Below are 16,219 nucleotides of genomic sequence, written 5' to 3'. Positions count from 1 at the left end.
TAATTGCCTAGGAGAAAAGATAGAAGAGTGTATCTTCCATTGAAGAAAATACATAACTGTTAGCCTGCACTGACCTTGTCCTGCTGTTTCCTTCTCCTGCGTAAATGAATGTTATTGGCTGAAACCTCTCCATGTCTGCTGCTTGTTCTGCCCTTCCTGATTACAGCTTGGTGTGACATGGTCAGAACTGAATAGTCCTTTTTGCTTAGCATTAAACACAAACTTAGGGGGAAACAAGGTAAAGCATGTGTCAACAGATCAAGAGTGTAAAGAAATCATTCCATACATTATCATCCTTATCAGCATCTTAAACAACTTACTCTACCAGAAAAGCTGTCCAGAATGAGGATGGGAAGAGAAAAGTTTGCTACAGCCAAACCCTAACTTGAGTTCAACCAGCAGCATCCAGGAATTAATTTCTCATTCCCGGGGAGCTGGGGCTTTGGTCTGGGAAGCTGGATGTTTATGCTTCTTCTTCTAATCCAACATAAGCCAGATAAGCTCTTGAGGTTTCTGTGAACAAGGACAAATTCATCACAACTCTCTCAGAAGCAGGACAGAGCAATACCCCTGCATAAGAAACACCGGCTCCCTTCAGCCTGGCTTCCCCACTGCAGCTCGCAGCACGATGGATGCAGGCCGAGTATGGCTCGCTGTTATCTACATCCCCTCTCTTTGCTGTGTCCTGACAGCACTGCTTTTAAACAACTGAAACCCTACCGATCATCCTCAGATCCACAGGCCATCAAGAGACACTGAAATAGGCTGCGCAAGTGAAAGACACGGCTGCAGCGCAGGGAAACCTTTGAACATTACATCAGTTGGGTTGGAGGTGTTTTGAACCACGGAGACGAAGCGATATAAAAAGAAAAGGCTTTTATTCTGACAGTCAGGCTTAAGCCTGCCCTTGTTATATGGAAAGTGCAAATTCAAAACTTAAATAGGGAAAAAATAAAAGGGCTGGATTCAGCGGACAGTTGGGTTTGACTCCAGCTCAGCTGTCTGAGGAATAAAGACTTTGAAAAAGAACAAATCACATCCTCAGTTCTTTTCCCCAAGGTCAGCCCTGACTGTGGCAGCTTCAAAGGCTGGGCTGTGCCAGGGAGGTCTCGAAGGGGGGAGAGAGGGGCTGCTCCAGCACCTCAGCGGCTGCTCCAGCCCTGTTCCAAGGAGGCCGTGCCGCAGCTCTTTGCTCAGCACCGGAGGACCCCAAGCTGCCTGGCTCCATAGGTCAGGCTGCTGCCCACCCACACCCCTGTGGGAAGGAGGACTTGTTCAAAACTTGCCCAATGGTGTTTCTGCTCTTTGGGATTACTCTCACAGGAGCACTGGGTTTGGGTCAGTGCTGCCTCTTGTATGCCCGTTTGGAAACGAGTAATTGTCACCTCAGCTTTTTACCTCCGGATTCTGCTCCTACACCTCCAAACACACAGATACTGGAGGCGTGGGGGATGACCTTAGCAACAGTACTCACACAGTGGTCTGCTGCAGCTCCAAAGGCAAAGATGCATGAAGAAAATTTGCATGTACAGACAGCAAATCGAATAGAGACAGAGCTGGACGTAAAGGGAAAAAAAAAAGGAAGTAGCTCGTAATTACTTGGGTTGTATTTGCCTTTCCAAAAGACATAATATTTTATGTGATTCATTAAGATCAGAGCCCTGGGTGTACTCATGAGGGCTCTGTTAGTATGGAAATTAATCATTTTAAGGCACATGGCTGAGCTTTGATGGTGGTTCCCGTGAGGCAGTGCAGACTAACCCTCAGATGACATGAAGGTGCTAGTGCTCAGCACGGCGCAGCTGGCTCCAGCCTGCACCAGGGTCTGGTTCTGCTATGGATGCGATAGCCAAGGGCGCTGGCAATCCCTGCCACAGCTCAGCTTGCTGGGATGGAAGGAGTGAAAGCAGTGGTCCTGCTTGCAGTGACCCGCGCCCGTCCCTGCCATGGACCAACAGCGCAGCGCTGGGAGTGAGCAAGCCCTGAGGTGTTTGTGTGCTTCTGTCTCAGCCCTTGTGGTGTTTTAATAGTGGTCAAAGCAGCTAAATTAAAAAGAGAGCCCTGAACTGCTGCTACTGCTGCTGTAATGTTGCATGCTGATATTTTTGGTCCTGATCCCCACAGCTGATGCTTCTCTGTTAGTGATGGCCAGGATGGGATCAGTGAGGCAGCGGATAGGGTGCTTTGACCTGGTGAGCTGCAGAGAGCAGGTCTTGAGGGTGTTGGAGCCTTCACAGGCTGGACTGCAGCAGCAATAGCCACTCCTTCAGCGCTGGATTGCATACAACCAGGAGCAGGTCTGGGTCTGGGCTGTGGGCTGCTGTATGCTGGATACAGTACCTGCCCATCTCTGCACCCTGAGCCACACAGCAGCCCTTCCTGACATGGGATCTAGTCATAGCTGGGTGAAACTAATTTAAATTTTGAAGTTTTCTGAATATAAAAAATATATTTCATGGTATTTTTAGGACTTCTGTGTAATAAACTCAAAGATATATTACTATTATACTCCTGCATAGCTGCAAAGTCTGTGAGTAATTACAGCTTTACAGCAGCCTAACCTTTCAAATGTTTGTATATCACATCGCATCCTTACCAGGATGAGAGATAACTGCACTCGTCTGCAAAATGCCTTGGGTAAGACAAGATCAGGAAGATGGCAAAAAGTAAGGTGCACAATCCGTGTGTTGCACTGACTTTGCTGTCACTTTTGCTCAGCTTATTAGCTGAAAACATACTTTCGCTGCACTCCTGCCTTCACATTTAATCTACTGCAGGAACTGCACAGCCATGAAGGATTTTTTTTCCTCTTTTCACTTTGTGATACGATACCGATCACTCTGAAACAAGTCTTTCCTCTCTGCTGGCCTGTTGGCAGCAGCAATTCTACCCAGTGACGCAGGAAAGGAGAATAGCTGCATATTCCCAGCATCGCCAGCCCAACCTAATCCATTAACTAATGGCTGCTGCAAGCTTCTATGGGACGATGTTTCTTTTGGCATAAAGCGAATCTCTGGCAAGTTTGCTCAGTAAGATCTTGCAGACTTTCCACAAACATATTCCTGACGTAGCAGGAGTCCAGGACAATGCTGAAGACTTTTACAAAGGCGGCACAAGCTTTGTTCTTCCATACAGAAACAGAGTTTTTCTTACAAACTTGAATACCTTTTTTTTTTTATCAGAAAGCTCCCACCTTGGTCCTCCTGGCACAATCATCTCTCTCCAACATTAAATCTCATTATGAGTTGTAAAGGCTGACAGAAACCACAGGAAGAGGAAAAAGGAAGAAGTGCTAAGGTTGTTGCCTTTATTTCCAAAGCATGAAATAAGGTATTGAATAATGAGGTTTTCTTGTATTGCTTGAGCTTTGTGGGCAGATTGCTACAGCTGGTTCCTAGTCATGTATTTAACAAACTTACAAGCAAGGTCACTTGGTCACACATCACTTAAGGCTGACCCATACGTCCTTTGTGCAATAAGAATTAGAAGCAAAAAAGCACAAGCACTGGTGTCTGAGCTCATCAAACACAGTCAGAAAGAGCCTGTGGAAAGAAACGCTGTAATCCCTCATCTCCTGGGGATGGGGTGGCTGTCTGACCCAGGGCACTGCTGGTTAACAGGATAAACTTGGGGAAATTTTGTGCTCCCTTGCCCAGAGACTGCACGTGGCCTGCCAAAGAAACTGTTTCTCTCAAAGCAGAAATGGTCATCCACAAACTCCCCATAGGAGGAAATAATAACCACAAACTTTCTTGGCTCAACACCATAGGATTGGCCACATTACGAATGAACTTTGCTCATTCATGCTCTGGTTTCATCACATTAAGAAGAAAGAGAAGAAACACTACAACAAGAGACAGGCTGGAAAGTAAGAGCAGAGCAAAGTAGTATTAGTCATTATAAGTAATATTTCAGGAGAGCCTTCTCAAAAGTAACACAAGCAGCTTGCTGCCTACATCAGAAATAGTGATTCCATGTCTGTTATTCTAGAATGAGGACTGTTAACTACTAGTATATGCAAATACTAAAGAAACCAGAGAATTTATCTTAGGTGGGTAAGTGAACTAACAGGCTGACAGTACATTATCTTAAGCAACACAGATTATTCTTAATCATTTTAAAAGCACTTTATCAAACTCAAGTCAAGACACAAACCCTCGTTCAGAAAGCTGTGATGGTACCTATGACAAAGCTGACAAAATCAGGAAAATTGTTATGGGGCAAAACAGGAGGGTGGGAACAGACGTAACAGCTCCTTTGGACACAGCACGGGAAGACAGCTGTTGGTTTGGTTCTCTGGAAGCACTAGTTCCCTCCAGGGTCATTGCTAGGGACTCACATTTCTAAGGGCCTCAGGAAGCCTGGAAGGGCTCAGGCAGGGCTGGGAGCTGCCTCTGGAACCAGCTCCTTTGGGGAGAGCATCCCAGGGTGGGCTAAGAAGCAGGAGCAATTTGTGCACAGGAAGGGAACTCACAAGAGGTCCGTGTTCTACCTATGGCTGCAGTCAGCTCCTTGACACCAGCTCCTGTACCCCCATGTTCAGTAACATTCAACAAACAACAGCAAAATCAATGTCACCATCCCCCAATTCCCTTATTTGAGCCCTGAGCAGAGATAAACCGAGATGTGCCACAGGCATGGATGTAAACCTCCCTCAGTTTGCACCTATTCACCTGCCAGGAGCAGAGTCAGGAGCTCTTAATGTTTTCATTTTGCTGCTTAAATGTATTTTTCCTCCCTTTACAGCCTTGAGTCTATTACTCAGTCCATGTCTAAAATTCAAATTGCGAGGGGCTGGGGGGGAAAGGCGTCAGTGCATTTACTTGGATTCATTATCTGTCAAGTGTTACAGAAGGATTAAACTGGGAAGGAAATTTTAAAACCATTCTTCTGACATGAGTCACAGGAGTAAGCTATCACAAGTGATGTCAAAGGCACTGTAGTTGGCAAGAAACATATAGCATCGTTATGATTCTTGCTTTTCTAAGACCCAAATCATAAACAATAGAAACAAGGGAAGGGAGAGAACATAATTTCATTAGAGCCAACGTGACATAAATTTAATAATAAATAATAGCCGTTATCTAAAAAAATATGAAAAGCCATTTTCAAAATCATTAGCTCTAATCACAAATGAGTTTTGCAGCTTCTATTCTATTTTGCACCTCTGTAACGAACTCTGATAAATTCAAAGGACTACATGTTAAATAAAGAGATAGAAGGGTCTAATTTGCTGCTTCATTACACCGGCTTATTTCTGGAACGTCTTGCATATTGCTCTGAATTTCCTGTCTCTGAAAGGTGGAGACAATGAACTATCTGTCTCTAATGTAGTGTGGCACACAATTAGGGATTCAAAAGGATGTGAATCTCTTTCCATCAGAGCTACATGCAGCGATTATTATTTTATTACCAAATACTGTCAGCATTACATATTTCCAACAGTTACTGTGACACCTAACTTGCATGTTAAATTTGAACAAAGCATTGCAAAAAAAAGTCAGATGGAGCTTATTTACACCACATTATTCCTTCTTACGTGGGCCTTCAGTAGGTCTGCTATGATTAAATAAGCATGGAGTTCAGCACTGAAGATTTGCAGTAGGGCAGGATATATAGACGATGACCTGTCATTCTGATGTATTTTTAATGCAGTGATATAGCACAAGCTCAACTTTATAAACTCTGCTTGCAAATCATCAGAGCCTTTACGAGCACATCTGAATCTATTCAGGAAAGCGCTTACACATGCGGATCTGAGACATTGTCCTTCTCAGCAATGAATTTTAATGTAATTAAAGGGCTTTGGGCTTCCACTGAAACAATTTTTTTTGAAACATGCATTAACGCAGAAGTTCTGTCACCTCTGTTTGGCACTGGCTAAAAGTGGATGTGCAGCAGAGAGGTGGAGAAAGTAGTCCTGGAAATACAAACTCACTCAAAAAGACAAACTTCGCCCTCATAGAATAATGCAAATGTTTCCTTAGATGCAGTACAAGCTTGAGTACTGCATCAGTTTGAGTTTTACCTGAACAATCAGACTATATCTAGTTCTCCACAGGGGAGACTCACCTGGTAATGTGAACAAAAGCAGAAGGAAATGATTGAGCCATGTAGGGTTCTATTCTGCCTTCACATACATACACCTACTATGTGGTCAGGATTACCACTTACGTACCACAGGGCTGCCAAAACAGGTTGGCAAAATTCTACTTGCATCCCAGCCAATGAGCAGCCTCTTCCCTGGATTTCATCCTCTCTCATTGCCCTTCTCAGTGCGAGATGCCCACAGCAGACTTTGTACCCAGAGCTGACAAGTTTTCCTAAGAGTTTAACAAATTTAAAGAACAGCCAGACAGTCATCTTTTATACTATTATTTTATGATAATTCATGCAAAAATTATTTTAACTGTAGATCAGTATTACTAATAAGAGCACAGGATATCCATGTGAGGAATTTCTGGTGTCTTCAATACATACTCCTTAGGATACCAACTCCAATTGAAATGCAAAGCACAGTAGATTTTCTTTTAATGACACTTAGTGAATATCTTCCAAATGTCTGAAAGTGTCATCTGGGAAAATAAAGTAGGAGTTTAAAGAGAGATGTGCAAATTCATTGTCATGCAGTTGACAGAGTAAATTGGCAGGACATAACTGAAGCCAGCACTGCCCTGCTGAAGCTACAAGTGCTACAGTTTAAATCAAATAGGCATTCTGACCTCTCCTTAAGCCTTTTGATTAACTGACACGTAGGCATCCAGTTGGTGGAGGACTGTCACTCCCCCCCTCCCCACATGCCCGTGCATGGGTCGGTTCAGGTGCAGCACCCGCACAAGTCTAGGGAGTGCATGTTGAAGCCCATCAAAGGCTGCCATGCAGATTACTAACGACACATGCTGCCCTATATCACCTTTCGTTTTAGAGGCTAACGACACACACCAGCATAAAGATCTGTGATACAAAGAAAGCTGGATCTAGCCTTGAAAATCTATGAATAATAACTGTGATCGCTTTCTAATGGAGAACAGAGTCTTGAGCCACTTAACAGGATCCAAATTGTTGTGCTAGCATAAAGAAGAGTGACAGAGAGCAAGAGCTGTAATACATTTCGTAACTACATGGTGCAAAAAAAGAAAGAAAAAACTACCCAGAATACTGGACTTGAGAATTTAAACTCACAAGTCAGGACATTCAAAATCATGTTTCCCATAGCACCCATAACTTACCTCCTTGCACATATGCTGCAGGTACTGTTGGGTGTGAGGTTATATTTATGTCTTACTCTTTCTCCGCCATGAGCAGAGTTACGGCTGTTGGGGGAACCATTATTTTGATTTTCGTGACTCTTGTGCATTGAATCTTTGAGGAAAAAAAAAAGCCACCTGTTTAGATGGTAGCAAATGTGCCTTTCTATGTTTGCCTTTATTTCCACTTTCTCCTCTAGTTCTCTGCCTCTTCACAACCAGGGGAAAGCGTGGGTTTTACATAGACAAAGAAAAATGGCTACTAAAAAGAAGAATTTTTTGCCTTCTTTGGAAGAGACAACATCTTTGCATGCAGTCTCAGTCTGTATGGGCCCCTGTTGGGGAGACTGCTTTAAAAACACTGAGCCCTTCTAAACAAGCTTTCATTACTAAAATGTTGCTTGCAGCCACCATTTACTTTCTTGTGGTCGACTTGCAACAGTCTCTATGGCACAGCTACCCCTGACTGGAACACGCTTACAACATCAGTTCAAAGCATATCTAAATGTACACTTTATTATTATACATAAGGAGAAAGCCACAGAGAAAGCCTGAACCCCTATTGCAGAGCATTTACCAGCACTTGTTGCACTGTGGCACGGAGAGGCAAGGAAGACTTCATTTTCCTCTCCTGTCTGCAGCGGTAGTAGCTGTTAAGTGGCCTTTTTGCTGGAAATAGTATTTGGGAGATTGGCACATACTTTCAAAGATTTCTTCTGCTGTTTCTCTGCTGAAGATTATTGAGTAACACCTGTTGCACGTGCTCTGAAGTGGTTACAGCGAAAGGGCTGTGTTTTTGCAAAGGCTGTGGGAGCCCATGGGATGGTTCCCAATGACTATGAAAACCCTTGACATTGGTTCCCAATGACTATGAACTGAGCCTGAAATCTCTTTGCTTCTTTCCTCATTGCCTCCCCAGTGTTCCCATTCAGTGTGTTGACGCCCATCGTGGGCAATGGCAGCAGATACAGCAATAGGTGTGTCCAAGCATTTGGTGACAGCTAGTTGTGATAAAGAAAGAAATAAGTAGGACTAACAAAGGTAATACTTGGCATTTTGATGTTCACTAGAGCACTGCAGTGATAGTTCACTTTGTAAAGGAACTGATGCTTTTCATTCCCTTTGGTCATTTATTTATAGGAGGAAGAAAAGAAAATTAACCTGGATGCTGCTACGCTGTCTCTACACTGTCGTACTTTCCTATGGAAACCCTGCAGATTAAAATATGCTTTTGATTTGATTTCCTGGAACATTACGTTATTTCCAACTCTAGTATGGGTTTATTTCAGACATATTTCAGATGTTTTGAATGAACAAAGATGCAAGGAAATGTATTACATTTGGGAAAATCATACAAATAGTAAATGTCTTTTCAAATAAGTTATAATGATATTTCAAGGGCAGTTTAGACCTATTCTGATTGCATAGTCTCATTACCATTCCTAGCAACAGGCATAAGTCCTTCAATCTCCACGTAGTTTTGTTACTCTCTCTCCACAATTTTCAATTTCCTTACAACTATTCAGCTGATTTATTATTTCCTTTCTGTATTTTAAATGCATTGTAATCCCATACATTTGTTTCACTCTCTCAGCTTCAATACTCAAGGTCGTTAATACCCCCAAAATATCCTTTGTTTATACCACAACTTTAAATGTGCTCTTTCTTGCCCGGTGGCCTGTTATGTAATTACTAATGGCAGTATAATCTTGTTTTTATAGTTTTATGATTAAAGAGATAAAAATGAACTCAATTGTATAAAATATAAGAAGATGCTTGCAAGTTCTGTGGTAATGCTGCTACTGATGCTCCTGTTGCACAGGCAATACAGAAAGATGCAAAATTAATCTTTCTCAGTGTGTTTCTTAAAAGTTAACTAAGATGAAATAAATTATATGGTATTAACATTTGGCCATTCTGATTAAGTGCTGCTTAAACATGCATCAAATTTTAAATCGATTGTGTTGGGCAGAGAGGCAAAGTGCATTCCAGTCGAGAAAGCTCAAATTTGTCTTAAAAGCACAAGCATCCTTGCTAGCAACATCTCCAGCTCCCACCTCAATGTCTCTGTGGGTCACACTTGGCTGGACTTCCTCACCTTGGTCCTGTGCCCACCCAGGAGCTGGCTCAGTTTCCACATGGCAAGCCAGCTCCCAGGGAGCTCCACAGGTCCCACATGAGGACACAACCCTGGACAGTTTTGCTGTAAAATGCAAATTTGTAGTTCACCCAAGCCTCCAAGCGGGTCAATAGAAGCGAGAGGCTTGTGTGAGGCTGCTTGTGCCTAGCTGTGCTGCAAACGTGGGGGCTAAGAGCCCCCGATGCAGACAGCATCCCTCCCCCAAAACACTGTGCTCATCCTCTGAGTGCATCACAGATCCCTGGGAATATGCAGTTCATGGGAATTTACAGTTTCCTAACTCTGCTGATGAAGACAGCCTGTGTGAGTGAAGCTAGTTGCGCTGAGAGAGCAGAACATCGCTGCAGGGGAGCTGCTTTCCAGGGCTGGATGAGTGCCGCTGCCAGCGAGCACCGGCTGGCCAAAGGGCTGCACTGATTTAACGCAGGGTAATGCCTGCTGCCTGCTGCCATGTGGGAGTGTCAACAGCATTTACAGCGCAGGAATGCAGGGCTGGAAGGACCTTGGGGACAACACAGCCAGTGCCTCGCCCCAAAGCGGGATCAGGCCATGGCAGACCCTTCTTGACAGCTCATTTTTCTACCTTGAGAGCTCCTGCAGCCTCTCCAAGTTCAACCCTCCCCATCTCCACCACCCAAATGACTTTCTGACACTCCATCCACGTCCTCCCTGCCATCCATTCTTGCTGGTCCTTCGCCAGCTCCACAGCCAAGCCTGAGGAGTCCCAGCTCCTCTGCAGACACAACTTTGATACAGGCACATAAGGAAAGATTGACACAGAACATTTCAGTTGTGATTTTTTTTTCTCTGTGTTCCTTATTAGCCCATTAAGCGTGCTGGAAACAACAACATAACTAACATCTGACCCCCCTAAATCATTGAAGAGAGCAATGCAAAGACCAAGAATGAGGGGCATTAGATGGAGCCACGCAGGTTGATGGCTAGAGAGCCCTAGGAACTTCTCACTTCACACGCTTCATTTCTGCTTCCAGCTCCTTTCCACAGGGTGTAAATCCAATGAGGAAGAAAGAGGGGATAGTGCCCTTCTGGAACCACTCCGATGGAGCTGAGATCACTACCACTTATTCCACTGCAAACTACAGGAGGTGTGAGCATGGGACGTGCCAACCTCCTGTAGCGTGTTTACTGGACAGATGAATGCAGGAGTTCCGACGAGACAGGAAAATCTGTATTTTCATTCCCGTTAACCCAGACCCTCCCCTTGAATCACAGACTTGGCTTAAAAACAAGAGGTTTATGTAAACATATATCTTGCTTTCATTTTGAAGCTACAGTTCCTTCTTCTCTACTAGAAAGTTATGGGTTTTTTTCTGTGTGATTCCCAGACCTGGAGCCTTCAGGCATGGCCAGTTCTTGGAACTGGACTTGGGAAGAACCAGGTAAGAACCACTGCTGGGAGACTGGTGCCGAAATCTCCCATCCTGTCAGTGTCTGCACCCGTGTGGGTCTCAGACCCTGTGGTTTTGGTGTATCTCTGGGCAAGATACCCTCCTGCACGCCCTAAGGAGATGCCCACTGCTGGCCGCAGCGGCAGACCCTCGGAGCCATGGCCAGTGGGGAACCTGGGGATGCAGCACAGCCTTCCGAAGCGCAGTTCAGTCTCAGGTTCAACTTGTGAAAACAAATGAAAGGAAGGAAAAATTTATCCTATTACTCACTAATGCTGGTTCGCACCACCACAGGCAGCACAGCCGGAGCATCCCGAGCCAGGCGCAGCCAGGGGCTGTGGGCTCTGACTCACACCAGCAGGTGGGAGCTGCTGTGTCACTGGGCTCTCTGCCACCCACAGCCACCGTCCTGTGCCTGGCCAGGCCGTTTGCGTCACCGGCAGGTACCGTAACCACGCTGGCTCCCAGCCGGCCCCGGAGCCAGGGAGCAGCCCAAACACGGAGCGAGCCTCTGGCTCGCCTGGTGCTCTTCTCTACAGAGGCTCAGCAGGTTTTCCCAGCAAGTTTTCAGCTTTCTTCCCCCAAACTGACCCTGCTTTACCTCTGTCACGGCTGTACCTCCAGCAACACAAACATCCCATCTCCTGCTCCTCACTGTTTCAGTGTCGCCTCACACGTTTCATCCAAATAAAATAGCCTTTGTTTCACTTTTGCTGGGAGTTGCAGTAAAACACCCAGATAGATTTTATTTGTTCATTCAACTCAGGCTGGTGTGAAAAGGAGGTTGTTACGGCTGTCCCTGGTCCAAGTACCTCCAATACTTCCAGATCTTCTGTGGCTCTTTTTCCTGGAAGAGGCTGCAACCATCTCTTAGGCACTTTCATTGCTGGGAGATCATTGCAGCTGGGCCCCCCTGCCCTGCTTGCCACACCTTGCCCTCCCCTCCTGGGGCAGTTTTGTAAGGGGAGTTTTAGTGAACTAAATATTAGGAAAATGTAAGAAAGCCACCCCGAACTCTGCAAACAAACACAAACTCCCTCACATCATCCCCCTACGAAAGCAAGCAATTTTTGCACAAAGTTACTGATTTCATCAGAGCAAAAGAAGCCACTGGTGTAGCTGCTCTCCAGGCATGACCCCTTCAAGCTGGAGCTGCCATCCTCAGGGATTGGCTAATTTAGCATTCCCTAACGAGGGCTACAGATCCAAGTTGCTGACTTGCTCTATGTTATCAAGACCATTAAAACACTCATTAGAGAAGGGCTCCATTTGCTCTTTGCCCTGTGAAGCTCAGCTGAGTTGCTGAGTAGCTGGTCAGGCTCCTGGTGGAGCGTCCTTAAGAAAATAACATCTGATAATAAATTTACAGCTACAGAAACTGCATATTAAAGGGTATTCTGCTCTAGCTAGTTCTGTGTCACAAGTTGTCAGCAAAGATTGGTGGGAAAAAAGAGTATGAAATATTCATAAAGTTATCAATGGCACTGAGATGTCTAATTAATTATGTTGCGTAGCACTTCCTTGCAGGCTCTGAGTAGCCAGTGCCGATTGGCTCGTTAGTGTAACTGCAATTTGATTGTGCCTTTGTGTAGTGTTTTCTCCATACCACTGACACACCACTGTGCTGTTGGACCAACTCCATCTTAATTAGCTTTGCTGCCACTGGAATTAGGCGACATGTTGTACAAGTCACTTAAATTAACTTCTGACTCTTCTTCAGACATATGGGACCTCAGTACCTGCGCCTGCCTATTACATTTGTTTAATCATTTTTTAAAAGACTCTCACGGAAAAAGACAACATGCCATGCTGTCTGGGTGCATCAGAAACGTGACCTTGGCTTCAGTGCTATGCTTTAAAAATGAATGCATTTCTTAGAAGGTATCTAAATTTCGCCAGGCAAGTTGATTAGTTTGGATCACAGCCCAGAGGTTTCCAGTTAGCAGGGCCCTGTTGGCTTGTGCCAACGCCTGCTTTGAAATGTACACCTTGCCTGTCTCTGGTGCCCACCGCTGCTCCCCAGCCTGGGGAGTGGCTCCGGCTTGTGATGGGGCTTGTGTCTGTGGTGGTCTGCGTCATTATGGTCTCCACCATGGCACGGGCTGTACGCTCTCTTTGGTTTGCACACAGACCCCCGCAGATGGGCTTTGCATGAATGAGCACAGCAAGCACAGACTAATATTCTACAAATATTAACAATGCTAATAGAAGGAAGGGCTGAGGTGAACTTGTTTGGTATTTGAAAGTCAGTGCACTGGAGATCCGGCTCCACTGCACCTCCAGCCCTACCAGCCACACCACAGGTATGTTCCTCTCCCCACTCTAGGAACAGTAGCCTCTGTAGGATCCTCTCACACAGCTCTTGCTTCAGTTTGAGCCTGAAGGTAGAAAGGGATGGTGTAGTTCTGGTCATATCCCTGTATTTGAGTGCAGGAGTGGACTCAGATATGTGAACAGACGCTTAGTCCAAAGACTTCTCCGAGACTTGCCCACCTACTAGACTTTGTCTGAAGCTGTGAGCAGAGAGTGCTCTTAGTTTGCAGCATTTTCCAGAAAGAAAAAAAAGAGAGAAAGAAAAAAAATGTTCACATTGCTTCCTCCCTGGAGGTTTGCTTTCAAGTTTCAGCTTCAAACAAGCCAAGATTTCAAAGTTCAGCTGGCTCCAGCAGCTCACACATTCTGCATGCAGACCATGCAGAGCAAAGGATTTCCCTGCAGCTTCCAGCAGTGTTCAGCTCCCACTGCTCCTCGCCTGACCTCACGTGCTGCAGATCTTAATAGCAACATAAATAAAACTACATCACCTGCAGGACTCAAGCTAATATTCACTTGCATGTACATGGGTTTGGGGACGTTGTCCTCATTTCTCTCAAGCTATTTCATAAGATACCAGAAACGCCATGCTTCTTTTCTGAAGCGATAGCGTCTTACTGGTAGGACTATATCACAGCATTTGCAAAACTCACAGCCAAGAGTTCCAAAAAGCAGTGCTTCCACCAGTCATTTGGAACACTTCATCTTGCTACAGGCTTACTTTAGTGCTGACACTGGTGCCAATTTACTTAGATAGCTCTAACTTTTGAAGACAGGCTTAATCTGCTGTACTGTAACCTGTCTATTGCGAGTCATCTTTCCTTATTCCAAGCAATTTTGACCCTGATGCAGCAAGGCACTTAAGTACGGGATTTAGTGTCATTTAATTCAATCCAAGGGCTTTAACTCTCATTGAGTCAGTTATAATGCTTTAAAATCTTCTACTGTTGTGTGGACGGACTGTACAAGGCATGGTACCCACTCCACAGAGTACGTGCTGTCTCCGGGTCATGGTCTCACTGACCTGGAGCTGCCCAACTGAACACATTGGCTGGGCAATTAGAGGGAACAATGCTTCTTAGCTGCAGCCGTGTTTCTGCAAGCTCTAGAATGAGTCTACCAAACTAAAGTGGGCTTGGAGGCCCATGCTTCTTGCCCTTGCCCCATGTTTGCTTGGATTGAATATTATTTGCATAGAAATGAGTGTTGGTCTCCCCACAAAACAAGGTCAAAGTCACTATCCAGACACTCACAGGCCCTACCACTCATTTTTCATGAGTCCAGGCCACCCTGTGCAAACTGCCTTCTCTCTAAGGGAAAGAAACAGCTATCCTCCGCACAACAGTGCACAAATAAAGACATGATTAAACCATACTGGGTGCTGAGAGGCAAACTACTGCACTATGATGTTCAAAAGGCCAGAATAATGTGATGGTTATAAAGACAGACAGCTCAGGCAAAGATTGCCTAGAGCACAGAGTGATTGTCAGGATGGGCAAAAATGTAAAAAATCATGTGTGTGTGTAAGCTGCCAAAGCCAATTAATCCAAAGAACATTTTGCAACCATTAGGCTTCTATTACTGTGCATGCACCATAATTACTATGGGACTATGTGGGTATGATGGCAGATCATTAACAATATCAAGTTTATATTCGAACGTTACTTTCATTTCATTTGCTTGTGTTGAATTGTCGCAGTGTCTAAAGTTTGAAAAAGTGACATTTTTGAATTTGTCATTTCAAGTGGCTCTGCACCCCAATATTCCTAGGAACAAGGTAGAGAAATGTGGAAAGGCTGCTCAGAAGAGAGATGCTGCAATGTTACCCTTTTTCACATTACTTTACAGGCAACTTATGCTGTTGTTATCAGAGCCTGAAAAAAACAGCAGGAACGTGGTGATCAAGGAAACTTCTGCTGATAAAAAGGTACAGAGAGCATTTCGCTAGGCAGCTTTGACTGCATCATTGTCCTCTATGGTCAGACTGAAGCAGCCAGAGCTTAGAAAGAAAAGTGAATTCAAACCTTACAGAAAGGACTGGATCCACAGTTTGTGGTTGGCTTGAACCAGTTTTATAGCACCCTGGCCCAGAACTCTTAGTAACACGGTGCTGGTTAAAACTGATATTTCATATTTGTTATTTGGACTTATTCCCTGCCCAATGACAAACAACAAGGGTTTACGTCAAATGTAGTTTCATGCCTGCTTTGATAACCCATCGCTCCCCATTAAACAGTACAAAAGCTATTTTATCAAAGTAAGAACACAAAAATACGATATTTCTCAGTTTGCTGTACTGCTGACCTGAGTAACATGTGTCAACTATTTGTCACTTTTTGAGAAATGAAACGGGGCCTGTTTTTACATCTGATGAACAGACTCCTATATCTTCCATGTGTGGTAAAAATTTACAGCAAAATGCTGGCAATAGGGAAAAGGCATGACAGGGTAAGGTAGCTAAATGGGCTTTGTTCTGTCCTAAAAATTTAAGACATACACTACACTGACTTACCATCAGTTGAAGCATCTTAAACTTCTGAAACTGTGTTTCAAGTATGTAAGCTGTCCACTAGACCTTGACATCTATAGAGCTGACATCTTTTCTATACAGTGGGTTGCCTGAAGAGCATCTTACCAGTTAAGGTATTCATTTTGGTTTCCTGAACAAGAAATGCTGGTATGCACTCTCTGCAGTCATTGCTACTTTCCTAAGACTCTTTCAGGCATTTTTAGCTGATTTTCAGCCTAGAACTCTCTCCTTCTTCCTCCCGGCTTCAGACCTTCCCACCAGATAGAGCAGAAAAAAATATTTCCATCCTCCACTTAAACTCTCAGTCCTCATTCTTTAACATGTGCCCCGTGGGGTTGTTTTCTCACAGTCTCGTGCTTTTCCAGCTAACCAGGTGCTATCAGCACTCCCCAACCGCAGCCTTCCCGCTCCACCCTGCACAGGCACCCTGCAGACAAGAGGCAAAACCAGAGTGACTCAGGGCAGCATCAGCCTCATCGGGTGGTTGGGATGCTTGACCCTTTGTGCTCTTCCCACCTAGCAGCACAGCAGAGATTAAACAGAGATCAATTTGTTCTCTTTCAGCAACGTTTACCGAGTC

The sequence above is a fragment of the Cuculus canorus genome, chromosome 11 (genome assembly GCF_017976375.1).
Source record: "Cuculus canorus isolate bCucCan1 chromosome 11, bCucCan1.pri, whole genome shotgun sequence".
NCBI lineage: Eukaryota > Metazoa > Chordata > Aves > Cuculiformes > Cuculidae > Cuculus > Cuculus canorus.
This window is presented reverse-complemented; position numbering follows the sequence as displayed.